The sequence below is a fragment of the Heterocephalus glaber genome, unplaced genomic scaffold (genome assembly GCF_053883595.1).
Source record: "Heterocephalus glaber isolate CG9 unplaced genomic scaffold, H.glaber_assembly_v1.0 deba00001550, whole genome shotgun sequence".
In the NCBI taxonomy this organism is placed as follows: Eukaryota; Metazoa; Chordata; class Mammalia; order Rodentia; family Bathyergidae; genus Heterocephalus; species Heterocephalus glaber.
Window position 1 is genome coordinate 18381015 of NW_028258343.1, and position 15930 is coordinate 18396944.

At 39.5% G+C, this 15930-nt stretch overlaps 1 long non-coding RNA gene across 1 annotated transcript in view; it reads right to left on the reverse strand.

Annotated features, from left to right (window-relative positions):
- Nucleotides 1–2026: 2026 nt before the first annotated feature.
- The window catches only part of LOC110349464 (uncharacterized), a 59144-nt gene continuing 45240 nt past the window's right edge, over nt 2027–15930 (reverse strand). The window contains exons 3-5 of the long non-coding RNA XR_002395421.2: nt 14343–14452; nt 9022–9268; nt 2027–3706 (exon numbers count right to left, since the gene is read on the reverse strand). This is a non-coding gene — a long non-coding RNA (uncharacterized LOC110349464). The remainder of the gene's footprint in view (nt 3707–9021; nt 9269–14342; nt 14453–15930) is intronic.

Sequence of the window (15930 nt, forward strand, 5' to 3'; positions counted from 1 at the left end):
ATAGCTGGGCTGGGCAGGAGAACTAGGCTAACCAAATGATTTTTCCCTAAAATTATGTAGCATTGCTCCCGACACTTGACATCTTTTTGCTTTTCCCATCCCTGCTTCCTGGGTGTTCTTTCCTACCACCATCTTCTAGCACTTTTCCTTCAATTCCTCTTACCAAAGAAGAAATAAGGACAAAGACACTCAACTAAACAATGATGCTTCAAAGTATACTTTTGTTACACTCAAGGAAAAAGTGTAGATATTTTCCAAATCAAAACACAAGTTAACACTTAGGAAGGCTGAGCCAGAAGTTCCAGACCAGCCTGAGCAACTTAGTGACTTTAGCAAGACCCTGTGTCAAACTTTAAAAAGAGGCTGGGGATGTAGCTCAATGTGAAAGCCCTGGGTTCAATCTCCAGTACCACGAAAAAAAAAATGCTAATTGGCTATAGTTAAAATCAAGGTTACACAAACGAAAAACATATTTCCTTCAATTTCCTTTTTGCACAATCATCTAAAATATTCTGCTCTCTGCCCTGTTGCAATAACAGAGTAACCAAGACAGGGTGATTTTATACGAGTTTATTCAGCTCATAGCTCTGAAGCCCGGGAAGTCCAAGAGCATGCATGGGGCCAGGATCACCTAGGCCTCTGGTAAGGACCTTGAGCTGCTTCAACTCATGGCAGAAAGCAGGAGGGCAACCAGGTTCATGCACAGGAGACAGAGCACGCAGACCTCCCTGGGGAGTGAGAGCCACAGTCCAGGAGAAGGCCTGGCCCTTCCCGGAAGCAGATTGCTCGTGAGTCTAAACATGTCTCAGGCTCCACTGCCTCTCAGTACCCACAGGGGCCAAGCCCAACATGAGTTTTGGTGAGGACAAACCATGCTTAAATGCTATGACTCTCTTACCTTTAAAAAATGTATTTTAATTTTTGCGTTGCTGGAGATCAAGAAAGTAAATTGAGTTTTCCCATTCCATCCTCTTTTTAGGTATATAAATGCACTTATTTCAAACTTCCAATGCATCTGTTTAAACTTAAACTTGGGTCAGAATATTTTAGCATTAGAATATTCATTGTTGATTGCAACAATGAGAGTTTTTGTTGTTCATTTAAGAAGTGATACATATTCAAGCTTTCACAGATGCCTGTACTTTATGAAAGGGAGGGAGTGGTTATATAGGCTCAACAGAAAGGGAAAAGGTCCTAGATATAAATATTTTATAACAATCAAAATGCACTTTGGATAACAAATCCATTTATCATGGAGACTCTTTTAAAAAGTCAGTACATTTAAATCACTGGCCTTGCTTGACTTGCTAACTAAAGTCAGACTCAGCAGGTGCTGTTATTGCTGCAAGTGAAGCTAGGCTACATGGCTTGGTGCGTTTGTTCATACGCACTGCTCCACGGTGAAAGGGCAGAAATTTCGGACAGAAACAAAAAGCTGTAACTCAACTCTGTCACCACCAAAGGAAATGAGGTTTACCCTCAAGGCGACTTTGGGCTCTTGCCAGGCTGTCATATTAGGCTAAAATTGACCTATGGAATCAAAGCCTAAGAGAAAGCAAGCCTACCTATAAGGACTGCGAGGTGATTTTATAAGCCTTCAACTTTGTCATTTGTGTACCAGCAGGGACCGGAGCTAAGTAAACAGGCATCGGCATAGTCAGGAGGGGGAGAAACAAAAAGATTGCAAGGCGCAGGCTTGTATAATACCTTTGCGTCCTCTGCGGTTATGAGGGAGAATCGCAGACCAACTGCGGATGGAGAGTCTGGTCCGGAATCCTTTTCTCACACTGGCAGGTGCTGCAGCATGCACACGGGGCTTTGCCAAGTCCCTCACACCTCCGTGCTGTACCTGTCACAGTTCCACACGAGCCTCCCAGAGCAGCCAAGGAACAGTCAGTTACAGCTGACAAGCTAGGAAGAGAACATGAAGATGCTTCCAATAACGGGGATAACGTGATAGTGGGAAGAAAATAATATCCCACTGAAGCTTGTTCTTTAAAATGTGATTGTTTCTTCAATGCCTGGAGTTTATAATGGGGAAAATGTAAAAGCCATAATGGAGAAATCTTGAGAATGAAACAAGCTTATGGCTGATTGCTTTTTGCTTGCTTGCTTGGGTATATTAACTAATATTACAGTGCTATAAACGCACGTGAGAAAACCTGGAACATGTTGATAGCCTAATGAATTACCTAGTACTCTACCACCCAGAGATAACTGCACTGTGTTGGACAGCTGTGTAAGCTTTTTATCTATACATATATTTTTAATGGACCTTACTATATGAAGTATATTATAATATTTTAAATATTCAATAGTATATACCTACAATGTCACTTTAATGGATGTTTGATATGACACAGAGGAGTTTATTTAAGCACATACAGGTGGACGTCAGGATCACTGTGTTTTACTCTCATAAATAATATTGCAGTGAGCACCTCAATAGACATGGAGTGCTGAGTTAACAGAAATACATATCTCGAGGCTTCTGAGATATACACATTGGTTTTGAGGTGATTTTTACTTATCACAACTTAAATTGCTCTTCAGTCTAAGACATGGGTTGTATTTAACCAGTGGTGATGAGGATAGATTGAAATAATAAAAACAGATTTCTGGTACATTTGGGGGGCTTTGGACAGAAGGATGCACCATTATTTGTATTTCTTCTCACCCTTTTTCAATGTCTCCTACATTGTTAAAGCAGTTATGGAAAGTTCGAGTCATCTGTCCCAACTTTGAAGACGATAGGAATGACAATCCTCATGTAGCACAGGGAGGTAGTTTGTCAGGCTTACTGCAACGTGAAAATGTGGAAAGGGATGTCAGGACAGCAACCGCGGCTCATGAAACCAGGCACAGGGCTGTTCTGAGGTCAGGGCACAGGTAGACTCCCAGGTCTCAACACAGAACACGTGCCGGCTTCTTGCTTACCGGTGAGCTATCCACCACCGTTACTTGGTTGCATGCAGCCAGTTGTCAGGCCTACTGTTTTATCTCTTAAAAACCCAGATGCTCTTTGAAGACTGGGCAGGAACCTGAAGCACAACTGTTGATGTGATGTGTCACTTCCCACTGCCTACATTCCACCATACCCTCCATAAACTTCATAAATGGGAAAGGTCACCCTAGCTCTATAAAGAAATAATGTCTTCATCTGCTAGTGAACAGTTCAAACTTACAGCACCCTCAACCCAGTAACAAAGCTTCCTTAAAAATCACAATGAAACACAAACTTCAGAACTAATGCTATTCTTCCCAACCCACATATTTGTGTATGTCTGTAAGTATGTGTTTTAAATCAACAAACATGGTATACTTTAATTTTAAAGTTTTTTTTATTTAAAAAGCAATGGTCTATGTGCTGACATCAAGTTAAAGAAATCAATACTAAACGAAAGGAATCTGGCAGTGTGCTGAAATTTGGCAACCGAAAGATATTTTACATTCAGTGCCTTCTTTTTTTTATTGCTTTTGGTTTGGTTTCCATGGAAATGTACACTTGCTGCAAGCCAAAGCTTTCTGTGGTCTTAGCCATGGGGAAAAAGTAAAACTGAATGTAGATAGGTAGTCAGAAAAATGTTGATTTAAACTATGGGTGAGGCACATGCAAACCTCAGAAACTGAGTGAAATTCTACCTGGCTCGTGAAGCCCTGAATACTCTGCTAGGAAACCAGCTTCTTCCAGGATACGAGTCTTCACCTAAGACAGACAGAAAATATGCTCATCTTGGCAAAGATATATTGAAGCTGGCTTTGGGTATGACATAGGCCTTTTACTAGTTTGTTAATCAGACCTTTATTAGCATTCAACACACTTTTATCAAGCACCTACTTCGGGCCACATACTCTTAGAGACCAGGGCTAGCAAAGGGTTTGAGTTAGCTCACTTCTTCGTGTGACAAAATGGTTGAACAATGCTAATTTATCTAGCATTCAACAAACATCTATGCAGCAGCTTCTCTGCACCTGACTCTAGAGAACACAAAGACAAGCGTAAACTAGTAAGCCTGTTCCTGTCCGGTTTCAAATGGAGTGGTGGAGGCACCAAAGAGCTGTCAGGATACTTAGCAAGTTAATACAGCGGAACCAAGACCTGTTGGATGGGCTGGACATTTCCACAAGTGCATTCCATACGATTCACTGCAGAACGTGAAAGTGCTCTGAATTGGACTTTAGCTAGGAAAGTTAAAAAAAAAAAAATGAGTAACAGCCTGATGTGAGTAGAAAACATAAAAGGAAATGAAGGTAATGAAGCTGTAGACATATAATTTAGGGAGATAAATAAAAGGAAAGAGAGGCTATAGGGAAAATTACAAGAGAAGGGCAGAAGAGATGAATAGGAATAAAAAGAAAAGGACTAATTATAAACCACGGTAAGGAAGCAAAGAAATTATTAGGGCCAAATCCCTGAAGAGAGAGATAGAGAAAAGTATATAGCTCTGTGAAATATCATTTGCACAAAAACAAGACAGTGGGCTCAGCTGATAATTTCCTGGGTCTGTTATATAATTTAGAGGATCAGGACCAGTCCACAGGGAAGGACACATGCAGAAATACAGTCCAGTTCTTGGAAAGCGAGGGCCCTCACGAGGAATGCAGGAAAGAACAGACACAGTTCAGAATATGCAAGTGAAAGATTTCATTGTAACTGCCAACTTTCACACCTTTGCTTTATCTAAAGAAAGCAGTTTGTCCAAAGAGTGTACTTAGAATGCAACCTACATCAGATTTTTCCTGTTAGGATGATTTTTCTTACTAGAAGCAACTTTCAAATATAACCTTCATTACTCAATATCAGTGGCCAATATTCAAAATTTTTATGATAAATACTGTCCTAGCTGTCCCAGATATAGAGAAGCACTTGTCCATGGACCAAGTGGTTACCAAGGAGATGGAATCAATAAACATATCATTTGTAAGAGATGCCAAGATTTCTTATGGAACATGATATTGGCAGGCAGTCCACTTTGGATTATTGCTTGAGCTTGCATTCAAAATCATGTTAGCAGACAGTCCTCACAGTCTCTAAACACTCCCTGCTCTAACTGCTTCAAGAATACATGTTCACACCATTATTTAAAAACCACTGCCTCAGTAGAGAACTACCCCTTGTCCAAAACAAATCAGGACAGCACAGGCTAATGATGAGTTTGCCTTTATCAATCTATGTTACAGTAGGATGGACATTGAAACACTGAAGAGTAATGTTTTATCACTACACAATGTCCATTAGTGAATTCTTAATAGATAATAAATGCTAGAGATTATAAAATATGGTGGTTTTTTTCTTTTAACTTCTGAGATTTTATTTTGTTAAAAAAACCTACTGTTCCCTGGATGAGAAGTATCTAAGCAATCAGGGGAGAGATGTTATGGAAACTACAGACCAGTCCCCAATGTGGTTATCTTGTCTATTTAAGCCAGCTGCCTCCAATGCCACCAGCATCCCTGCCCTGGGGTGATTTCAGTTTCTCTTTAGTTTACATATCCATGATAGTCCTTGTTTTCACTAAAATAAAGTTTTGTTCTGTAACCAACTAAATTTATGGCCCTAGCACTTGAAAAGTAACTTCTAGAGCCGTGGATGAGTAACATATTTGGACTGAGAAAGCATCAAGTTATTCCAAGTTAAGAGGACAGAGCATGGGGCCACCGGAGTGAGTGTCTCCCTCTGACCAGAACAAACAGGATCTTTGGGATATTTAAAGAGTAGTTTGCAGAGCCCAAGCCTGAGTGTCACAAGGGGGAAAGTAACGAGAGCATCTTCTAAATCCAGAACTAAAGGGAACGCTTGTCCCTCCACAGGTACACATGGATGCCTCTGCCACAGTGGCTTTCCTGCGAACCAGGAGATGACAGCCAGTGCATATGACAAGAGCTCGTCCCTCAGCCACTCTTGGCTGTGTGTCCAAGGTGGCTACAGAAACTTCTGCTCTCAGCTATTTTATTCCCAGCTGCACACCAACTGCCTAGTGGATATCTAGGCATGTGAATGTATATAGAGAACTGGACTTTTTTCCTCCTCCCAGAGTTCAAAGTACTCTGCTTACAGTCCTACCAGTTCTATTGTCTTTGGATCCCAAAAGATTCTAACCATGGGGGCACAAAAGTCACGTGAAGCATGCAGGCCAAAGAGAGACTCTTTCCTGGGTACTTTTTACTCTGCTTGTCAATTCTTGGCTCTCCTGCTGTTAAAAGTTTGGAAGGAAAAGCTGTTGTGCTCTTCTCCTTCATGGTGGTAATTTGAAGCATTAACCAGAGATCCTTTGCCCAGGAAAATATCCCTAGGGTTACTCAAAGAGAGAGGCCCTGTCAGAGGAAGCAGCTATTTTCCGTCTCTCTACCCATAGTGCAGAAAGTTCTCACGTTTGGTTTGTAAATTACATTTGCTGAATTTCTGTGGCAGCCTTTCAGACAAAGAGCGAAGGGGTTTTGTAAACTGAGATTAACTAAATAGTGTGGTCTAATCCCGTCTAGTTTGTGTTTATGCATGTTTCACTGTGGGATTTACAGCCTTAGCTCATGGAAAGACAGAATAAATGTAGTGAACTCAAAGAATCCAGGCTTTGTGTTTCTGGAATTAGGATCAGGTTCAGGTGGGACTCAATGGGAAGATTTAGCTGAAAACAAGATATAGAGATGGGGAAAGGTAGAAAAATATCAAACTCTTAACCTTCAAGAAGACCAATTTAAAATTTATCTCAGAGAAAGAGAAACATCCTTATTAAGTATGCTCCTTACAAGAATGAACATACTGACAAGGATAAAAGTAGCTCTCAGCCTTATTTCTTCCTGATAATGGTTTCTTTCCTTTCCGACCCTAAGTTCCTGCCACCAACAACTCCATACCAGTGTTAGAGATCTATTTTTCTTTCTCTGCCATGCATCTGGAAGATTCTTGTACTTATAACACATCAGGCTTGTCAATAAAGAGATGGCAGCGATTGACAGAAGGGCAGTGACTCCGTTGTGAAAGGTTAAGAGTAGAATGTGAGCTATGCCTAAAATGTTCCCAACAAGCCTACTCGGCCTTATTGAGCTGATTCAAAGACTGCATTCATTCTTCTCCACTCCAGATCAGGTTGACTGATAAGGGGCTTTTATTATTCCTCCTCACCTGGATAAGGAAAGGGCTACTTGTTAGGAGAGGTCCTTTTGTTAAATAGCATATGTCCTTTGTGCTTATGTTTTACTTTGGTCCTTCACTGCCTCCTGGGTTTTACCAGGTTTCACTTTGGGGAGTGATGCCGGCCAGGGAATAGGATTGCAATATCTCTGTGCTGAAGTGGTAGAATGTGACACTCCAAGAAAAGAAGCTAAAAGCTGGGGATTTAGCTCAGTGGTTCCGCTGCCTGCCTTGCAAGTGCAAGGACCGGAGTTCAATCCCCGGTACCAAAAAAAAAAAAAAAGAAAAGAAGCTAAAGTAGCAGAACTTACATATTTCTGTCTTCATTCCTTGCCTATCTTGGAAATGATCTTGATATAACAAAGCTGATTTATGTGGATGGAAAGGAAGAAGAACAGGTCTGCTTTGTTTAATGTAGTGAAAATAAAGGATAAACAAATCTGAAGAACAAACATGTAAAAATCTTTCTGGATTAGACTGGCCATCAGAAGTTATACTAATAACTTTTCATAAAGTAAAATGCTATATAACTTTCACAACGTGTAATAATCAAGCACATTTACAAAGTAGAAAATTGTTCCCATTACCCATTAGATGGTTAAGTTAAAAACATAAATTAGAAGAGAGACCATCAGCCTCTGGATTAAATACAGGAGACTGAACAACTCACTCATCTTTTTCCCAACCTAACATCTCATTTACATTGCAGAAAGTTTATTTTCTAAGAGAGGAATCTGAAAAGAAGAAGACAAGAAAGGAAATTACAATCGACTAAAGATACCATTAGAAGATGGCAAACTGTGAACAAAGGCATAATATCTAGCCAGCTAATGCAAATGGAAATGTAAGTACCCCAGAGGAGGGGATGGATGGATGGATGGATGGACGGATGGATGGATGGATGGATGGATGGATGGATGGACAGATGAATGGGCAGATGAATATATGGTTGGATGGATAGATGAATGGATGGACAGATGGATGGATAGATGGATGGCTGAGTGAATGGATGGAGGGGCAGACAGATGGATGAATGGATGGATGGATGGATGGATGGATGGATGGATGGACAGATGAATATATGGTTGGATGGATGGATGGATGGATGGACAGATAGATGGGCAAATGAATATACGGCTGGATCGATAGATGGGTGGACAGACGAATGGATAGACTTATGCTTTGGGCATCACAAAAATTCAAAATAATTTATACAGGGGGTTTCAAACATTTTTGGGCAGTACATTCCATAAAATAACTGGGAAAACTATGTATCTTCTCACTTGAGGTAATATCTAAAATCTTCATCACAATAATGACTAGAAAATTATATTTATTTTCCAATTTTTAAAAAATTGGTTTACAGTACTGTACAGTTCAACCTTTCTGAAGGCAAAGCCAACTAACCTTGTTGATTTGCAAAGTTGAGAAAGACAGGGAACAGCCACCAGACCCATTCTCCTACCAATACTTGAGATTAAACAAGTCTAGAGTGCTAAGTATGATGTGAGTTTTTTAAATTTTCCATGGAAAATTCCAAAGTCTGTAGTCCATTCTAGATTGTAATGCTGTTATAAGATTTCGTTAATAAAGCTGTGAATCAGTGAGCACTAGGTCTTGATTTGAACAATACAAAGCCTCACTGAGTTCACAAGAAGATGATTTTATAGGTAAATAATTGCCATATAGATGATCAGTAACTTGTACTGTCAGGAAGATAGAAAGGCACAGCAAACAGAGAGTGACCACCCAATGTAAAGGAAGAAGAGAGGTTTGGATCCTAACACTTGTGCTGCCTGGAAAGATGGCACCTAACATCAGACACCAAAACAAACAAATATGTACTTTCCCAAGTACATGCTCGTTGCCAAGCACTGTGTTTTACTTACATCGATTCATTTGATTCCCAACTCTGAAGCATGAAAAGGTTAAGTGACTCTGTTGTGGTTTAGATTGAACGTCCTCCAGAGGCCTCATGTGCTCACAGGTGGGGCTTTTGGAAGGTGATTACATAATGGGAGTGCTTTACTGACTTGCCAGTAGGAGGTCAGAAGAGATAGTCACCGAGGTCATGACCTGGAAGGATGTATCTCCCTCCATGGCTCCTCCCTTCTCTCTTCTTCCTAGCTGTGCAATCTTTAAAACATAGCACAATTGTTAGCATCTCATAAATGACCATAACGAAAGGTATAAATAAGCACAAGAGATTAAAAACGAATAAATAATGAATGCATTGAGAGGCAAGTAAGAATGCAGCACTGTTATCTGTAGATTCTATTTGCAGTTATCTTGCCAATCTGTCCAATGTGCCCCATTTTCACTAGGCCAGAAGGACTACAACTCTGCCCATCAGCAAAATAAATCTCAATCCATTACAAGTAATATAGGCAAAGCAAAACTGGCGGTAGAAGGAAGAGAAACCCAGAACCTAATGCAGCTACACGGAGCCTCATTTTCTCCAGTCCTCAGGGAAATAATTAAGTAAAAATTTATCCATTTTCTGTAAAACTTTACTAGGACACACAAAAGAAAATTTGAATAAATAAAGCCACAGAACAGTTACAGATTTTGTTTTTTTTAAACTGCAGGATATGTTGCCTATCAGCAGGCAAAGATTAAAAAGGGCTACCACCCACTCTTTAGGATTTAAGGCACTCTATCATAGCCATAAGAAAAAATTAAAGAAAATACAAATATGTCTTTATGACCATTTATGGACATAAAATCAAACGCATTGAAAAGCCATATAACAAATTTTTAATGCATCAGATTTCTACTTCAGCTTCATTCAAACTCCTTAAAAGTCAACAGCAATGACTTCTGATCCCTCCCTTTCCTGGCACATCTCACAGTAGCGAGCATTGACATTCTTCATTGTTCAAATGACTTTCCAATTACATTCAAAATTAAGGACATTTTCCTCAAAAACTTTTCTCATTGCCTATTTGATGTGCTTCCCAAACCCTTTGAATGAAATGTTGGCAGAGGGACATTTTCAATGGTTATTTCTTCAATTTTCTCTTGCTATAAAATAGCATGCATGCACAAGTGCATGCGTGCACACACACACACACACACACACACACACACAGAGTCACTGGCTCTCAGTCGAACTAGCTGTGTGACCACAGGCTTCGCCTGCTGGTCACTTTTACCACCCATCCATCACTGCAAACAGGTGACCACTTTGCCACCCTGCGTACACAGCTCTACACACTCATTCCCTTGACATCCTCTTCCATCTCCCGGAAATGACTCCCTGTCTCTACCAAACAATCTTGCTTCCTCCCAAGGCATCATGAGCCTGTCTTTGCCACCTAACCCTAATTAAGAAGAACACATTCTGCCCTGATGCTTGCATAGCACTGATGACATCATCCTTGTCGGTCTCCCCAGTATGTCACAAGCACCGTAAGAGGAGGACTGAGGCTTACACACCCTTGCACTTCAGTATCTGGCCAAGTGTCTTGCATATGGGAGAGCTGTGTTGAATCAATGACACACCAGAAGCTCCCCAGGCCCTGCTCCTGCTTCCCAGTATCATTTCTCAGATGCCACACAGTGTCGCTCTTCACTGCCCTTCTTCCCCTCACGGAGTCTCCTTCAGCATTAAAGGCTGACTGGTTGAGGACTAAGAACCAGAAAATCTGCAAATTTTACCAGGATGTCAGACTTTTCATATCTCTATCACATCAAGAATGTAGTTTGCATTTCAAGAGAGGCTCCTACCTCTATGCTTCCCGCCACAGCCCTGTGGACTGGCATCTGCACTCATGCAGTGTGGAACATTTAGGTCAATGAGGGGTCACATCTAGGACAGGGATGTCGTGGGACTGTACAGCCTAGTGACAACATGGCCATCTTAATCTGGGCAAGTACACAGCACCTGGCACTATGCACAACAACAACACTGATGTGCTTCTCAGGATGTCTTTGTTGCTAAGTGATGTGTGGTGGTTCATCATTGTACAGATGAATAAGCTCGGGGGAATAAAAAGAAAGCCATCTGTTTGCATGAGCAAAGAGCCACTTTGGAGCCAGAATACAACCAAGCGAACACAACCAGATGTGCATGCAAATCCAAAGTCACTCATGCGGGCTGGGATTTAGCTCAGTGGTGCTGCCTCCTGCCTTGCAAGCACAAGGTCCTGAGTTCGATCCCCGGTACCAAAAAACAAAACAAAACAAAGTCACTCATGCTACAAGCTGGTACAGCCTGTTTCCAGGTGAATATTTATGGCATTGTTCAGTGAGGCCTGCGTGTAACACTGCAGAATAAATAATCCCTGGATGAAGTGGACTGAGGGGGTCAAATGTGTGTGACTTTCTCTCTGCTGTTCAGATAATGCCAAGACAGTAAATTGTGTAGTGGGCCCTAAATTATAATCACGAAAAACAAAATTAGCCAGGTGTAGAGGTCCGCTCTTATAGTTCCAGCTACTGGGGAGGCTGGAGCAGGAGGATCACAAGTTCAAGGGCAGCCTGGACAATTTAGATAGAAGATAGCTGGAAAAATGGCTCACTGGTAGAGCTCTTGCTTAGTATGTGCAAACTCTTGGGTTCAATCCCCAATACTGGCATTGATCAATCAATCAAAATTAACATCCAATACTCAGTACTGTAATCAGCCAACCAAAAGTAATATATCCTTTAAAAATCATTCGGTTTTTTTGGAACCATGTGTATTTCCCCATGAAGCTCAATATTCACCCTAAACTTTGAACCATCTCTATGAGTGGACAGGAGGTTTCCTCATTTACCACCAGATAACTTGCAGATTACAGTCCTAACACCTCACCCCCAAAGTTTGCCACGAAATAGCTCACTTTTATTATTATTTTCCCATCATTCTAGTATATCAATAATCTTTGCAAACAAAAGACATCATTCTATTTATAGCATTCTGTCTTTAGTACTGGCATTTCCATTTATAAAATATACTAATTCTTGATGACTGAAAATTAAATGAAATCTAGCAGGGAGCTGCACTTTTTTTTCTAAATGAGAAATCTTAAGAGGCCACAGATAGGTTTCACTAGCTTAAGAAACCTGAAAATTTTCTCATTCACTATTATTATTTTTGAATAATATTACTTTTGAAAATTGCTAACCTGGTTTAAACTATTAAATATCATTCTTTTACAGCACGTTGGTAAAACTAGTTCAACATGCTGGTACAATTTGCAGATTTTCTAGTTCTTAGTTGTTAACCGATCAGCCTTAAGTCTCAATCGGATGGCAACAGTTTTTCCTTGGAATTTGTCCCCCATTTCAGTAGCTGAGGTGACTCTGACAAGCTCCTTCCCCCTAAGTAGTCACCAGACTGCCTCAGTTAAGTGTCCCATGCTCCTCCGTGCTGGCTAAGACCCTATGATAATCAGAAGGAAATGTGCAGTGAATAAAAAGACGGGCAGTTCAGTAAGCACCCGAGGTATGTGCAGCACCATCCTGCAGGCTTTCTTTCCAACTGCAACCTCATTAAACCTCGCCACTAAATTGAGTCAGTACACAGAAGGAAACTGAGCCCCATGGAAGAGAACCAATGAGCCGTGTTTAACCAACTGGTAAGCAAAGGGCTGGGACCAAGGCCTGTCTGGCCCCAGGGCCTGTGTGAATCCTCCACCAGTCATCTTCCAACCCTTCGCATGCGCACGGTCAGCTCTCATCCTCTGGGTGAAAGTAACCAGAAAAAAATCACCCCTGAATATATACACGATTTAAGAATGTAAAATCTATGACTTTTTTTCTTTAATCAGAAAGAGGTCATGGTTGCTGCCTTCCCTCTTTTCTTCTTTTTTCATGATACAAATTAATTTCCTCCAGACAGAACAGCTGGCCGATCTGAATATAATAGCTCGATTCATTTAATGCATTTCCTCAACTATAAAATGTACCATTGATTTAATTAAAACTTGCTGAGAAAATCAATCAGCTGTCAGATTCGTCTTGAAATTGGTTGTGAGGTGATTCCTGTCTCTGGGAGTCAAGACTGCCCCTAGCTACATGGTGGCTGCCTCCACACGTCTCCAGCTTGCGAAGCTGTCTGCATGCTTCTCTGAGGCTTGAACTCCACTTCACCCACCGTAAACTCTAAATACTTAATTGTGGGATAAACGCATGAATGAGCAAACATTTTCCAGAAACAATTTTATCACTTAAATCTAATTGTTTTGAACAGAATTTAACACAAACATAAATTGACACTAATTTCACAATAGCATTGAACTGATTCGACTAGCTCCACATCCTGACTAACTTTGGGAGATGTCAGACTTCAGCTGTTTTTGTGCAGATGCAGTGGTATCTCAATGCAGTTTGAAGTTCCAAAGTCTTGATTACTAATGATGTTGGATCCCTTGTTATGTCATTCTTGCATCTTCTTTGTGGAGCACTTGTCCAAGTCTTTTGTCTATTTTTTAGTGATTTCTCTTTTACTGTCAATTTGTAGGAAACCTTAATATAGTCTGGATGTGAGTCCTCTGTCAGATGTGTGCATTGTGACTATTTCCTTCTAGCCTCCAGTTCATTCATCACTTCTATTTTGGATTTTTCCAGGATTTTTTTTTTTGATGGTATATTTTGGAAAGCATTTTGTTAATTTTAACAAAATTTATTTTATGGTTTTTTTCATAATCTGTGCTTTTTTTGTCCTAAGAAATCTTTGCCTACCTCAAGTTCACAAGAAAAATTCTTTTGTGCTTTATCCTAGACATTTTATCGTCCTAACTTTCATAGGTAAATCTGTAATTTGTCTCAAGTTAATTCATATTTATGGTGTGAGGTAGGGGGCTGGGATTCACGTTTTCCTAATTGATGTACAGTTATTCCATTACCATTTGTTAAAAAGACTTTTCTTTTCCCAGTGAATTCTCCCTGGCTATGCACTAGAAAAAGCAACTGAATTCATATATGTGAGTCTATTATTGAAATCTATAATGCTTCATTGATTTATTTAAACTATTTTTGTATATATAAATGCCTCAGTGACCTGATTATTGTGGCCTTATAAAGAATCCTGAAATCACATAGTTTTTTTTCAAGATTGTTTTGGCTACGCTAGATTCTTTGAATTTCAAATTTAGAATCTGTCAATTTACTCAAGGTTTGAGAATTTATCATTTCTTTTAAAAGTGTGCTGAATCTATGTATCATTTTGGAGAAAATGACCATCTTAACAATAAGTTTTATAGCCCACAAACATAGCACATACCTGTTAATTTAAGTCCTCTTTAATTTTTCTTAGTAATTGTAATTTTCCATGTAGCATCTTGCACATTTTTCATTGGCCTCATTCTTAAGTGCTTGAGGGTTTTTTGGTTGCTGCAAAATAGTATTGTTTTTCAAATTTTGTTTTGAATCGCTAACTACCAATATATATCAAAATTCACCAAATTTTGCACCAAATTGATAAACTTTCCCATTGCTAGAACAAAACACCCAACACCTCAATTTAAAGGTGGACAGATTTATCTTGACTCATGATTTCAGAAGTTTCAGTCCATGGCTCCCCGGCAGAAACATCAAGGCAGAAGAGCATGACAAAGCAAAGCTCCGGCAGCCAGGAAGCACAACACAGCATAGCAGGAGAGCAGCAGAGACACTGTCCGAAGTCGATGCCCACTAACCCACCTCCAACAGAGCCACTCCTGATAACACATCCACTAGGACACCAGCGCATTAATCCACTGATGCGTACAGGGCCTGTCTGATCCACTCATCTCACCGGAGACTCTTAAGAGAATCAACTTGACAATTAATATTAACATGTACTCTGCCTAAATTCACTGATCAGGCATTACGGTCCTTTTACAGATTCAATTCCAGGAAGGTTTCTTAATATGTGATCATATAATCTGCTAGTAAAAATAGTTTTACTTCTTCCTTTCAATTTGTATGTCATTTCCTTGCTTTTCTTTATTGTACTAGTTAAGACAGCAGCACAGCATTCAATAAACATGATCAGAAAGGGCATCCTTCCATATTTCTTGATATTAAGCAAAAGTATTTAATATTAACTATGAAGTAAAATATTAACTGCAGGATTTTTATAGACGCCTTTGTCAGGTTAAGAAAGTTTCATCATAATCCTACTTTGTAAAAATTTTTATTATGATGGGTAATTGATTTTTATACCAAATTTATTTATTTTTATTCTTGAGACTCAAAATTCCAGGTCATTATTTGTTATTAATTTAATTTAGCATTCTATGAGCTCTTGTAATCAGAAAACTAAAACTCATGAGGGACATATTTAAAGATGCAAATCCAGAATTTCAAACCATGTCAGCAAATACATCAAGGAAAAAAAATGATTAAATATTGCAAATCTCTATGGGCAATATTTGAAAAACTCTCTACTTCATATATGAAAGATTCTTAGATAGTAGAAAGATGCTATTGTAATTAACTTGAGATTTCTAAGTCAATATAATTAATGTAGTTATTTTCTTAGGTGATATTTAATTACAATTTGTCATGTTGAAGTTTATATTTTGTGGTTACTGGAAAGGTACCACAAAAGTATTAGATTGCTTTTTCTTTTCCAAATCACTCTCTGGTGTAGCTTTTCAACTTCTTGTATTATTCTTCATTTGTAGAAATCCAGTTGAACTATTTGATTGTTTTTGAATTTTAGTTACAGATCCCAAAGCAAGGTATTTCCACATTTTAATGAAAAAAAATCTACTTTATCTTGATGCAAGGTGAATTGAAACAGTTATAGTTCATCTATTCCTGGGATACACACAACTTTATCAGTCTAATCAGAACAGAAATGCTTTTCCCCTATTTTATTAACC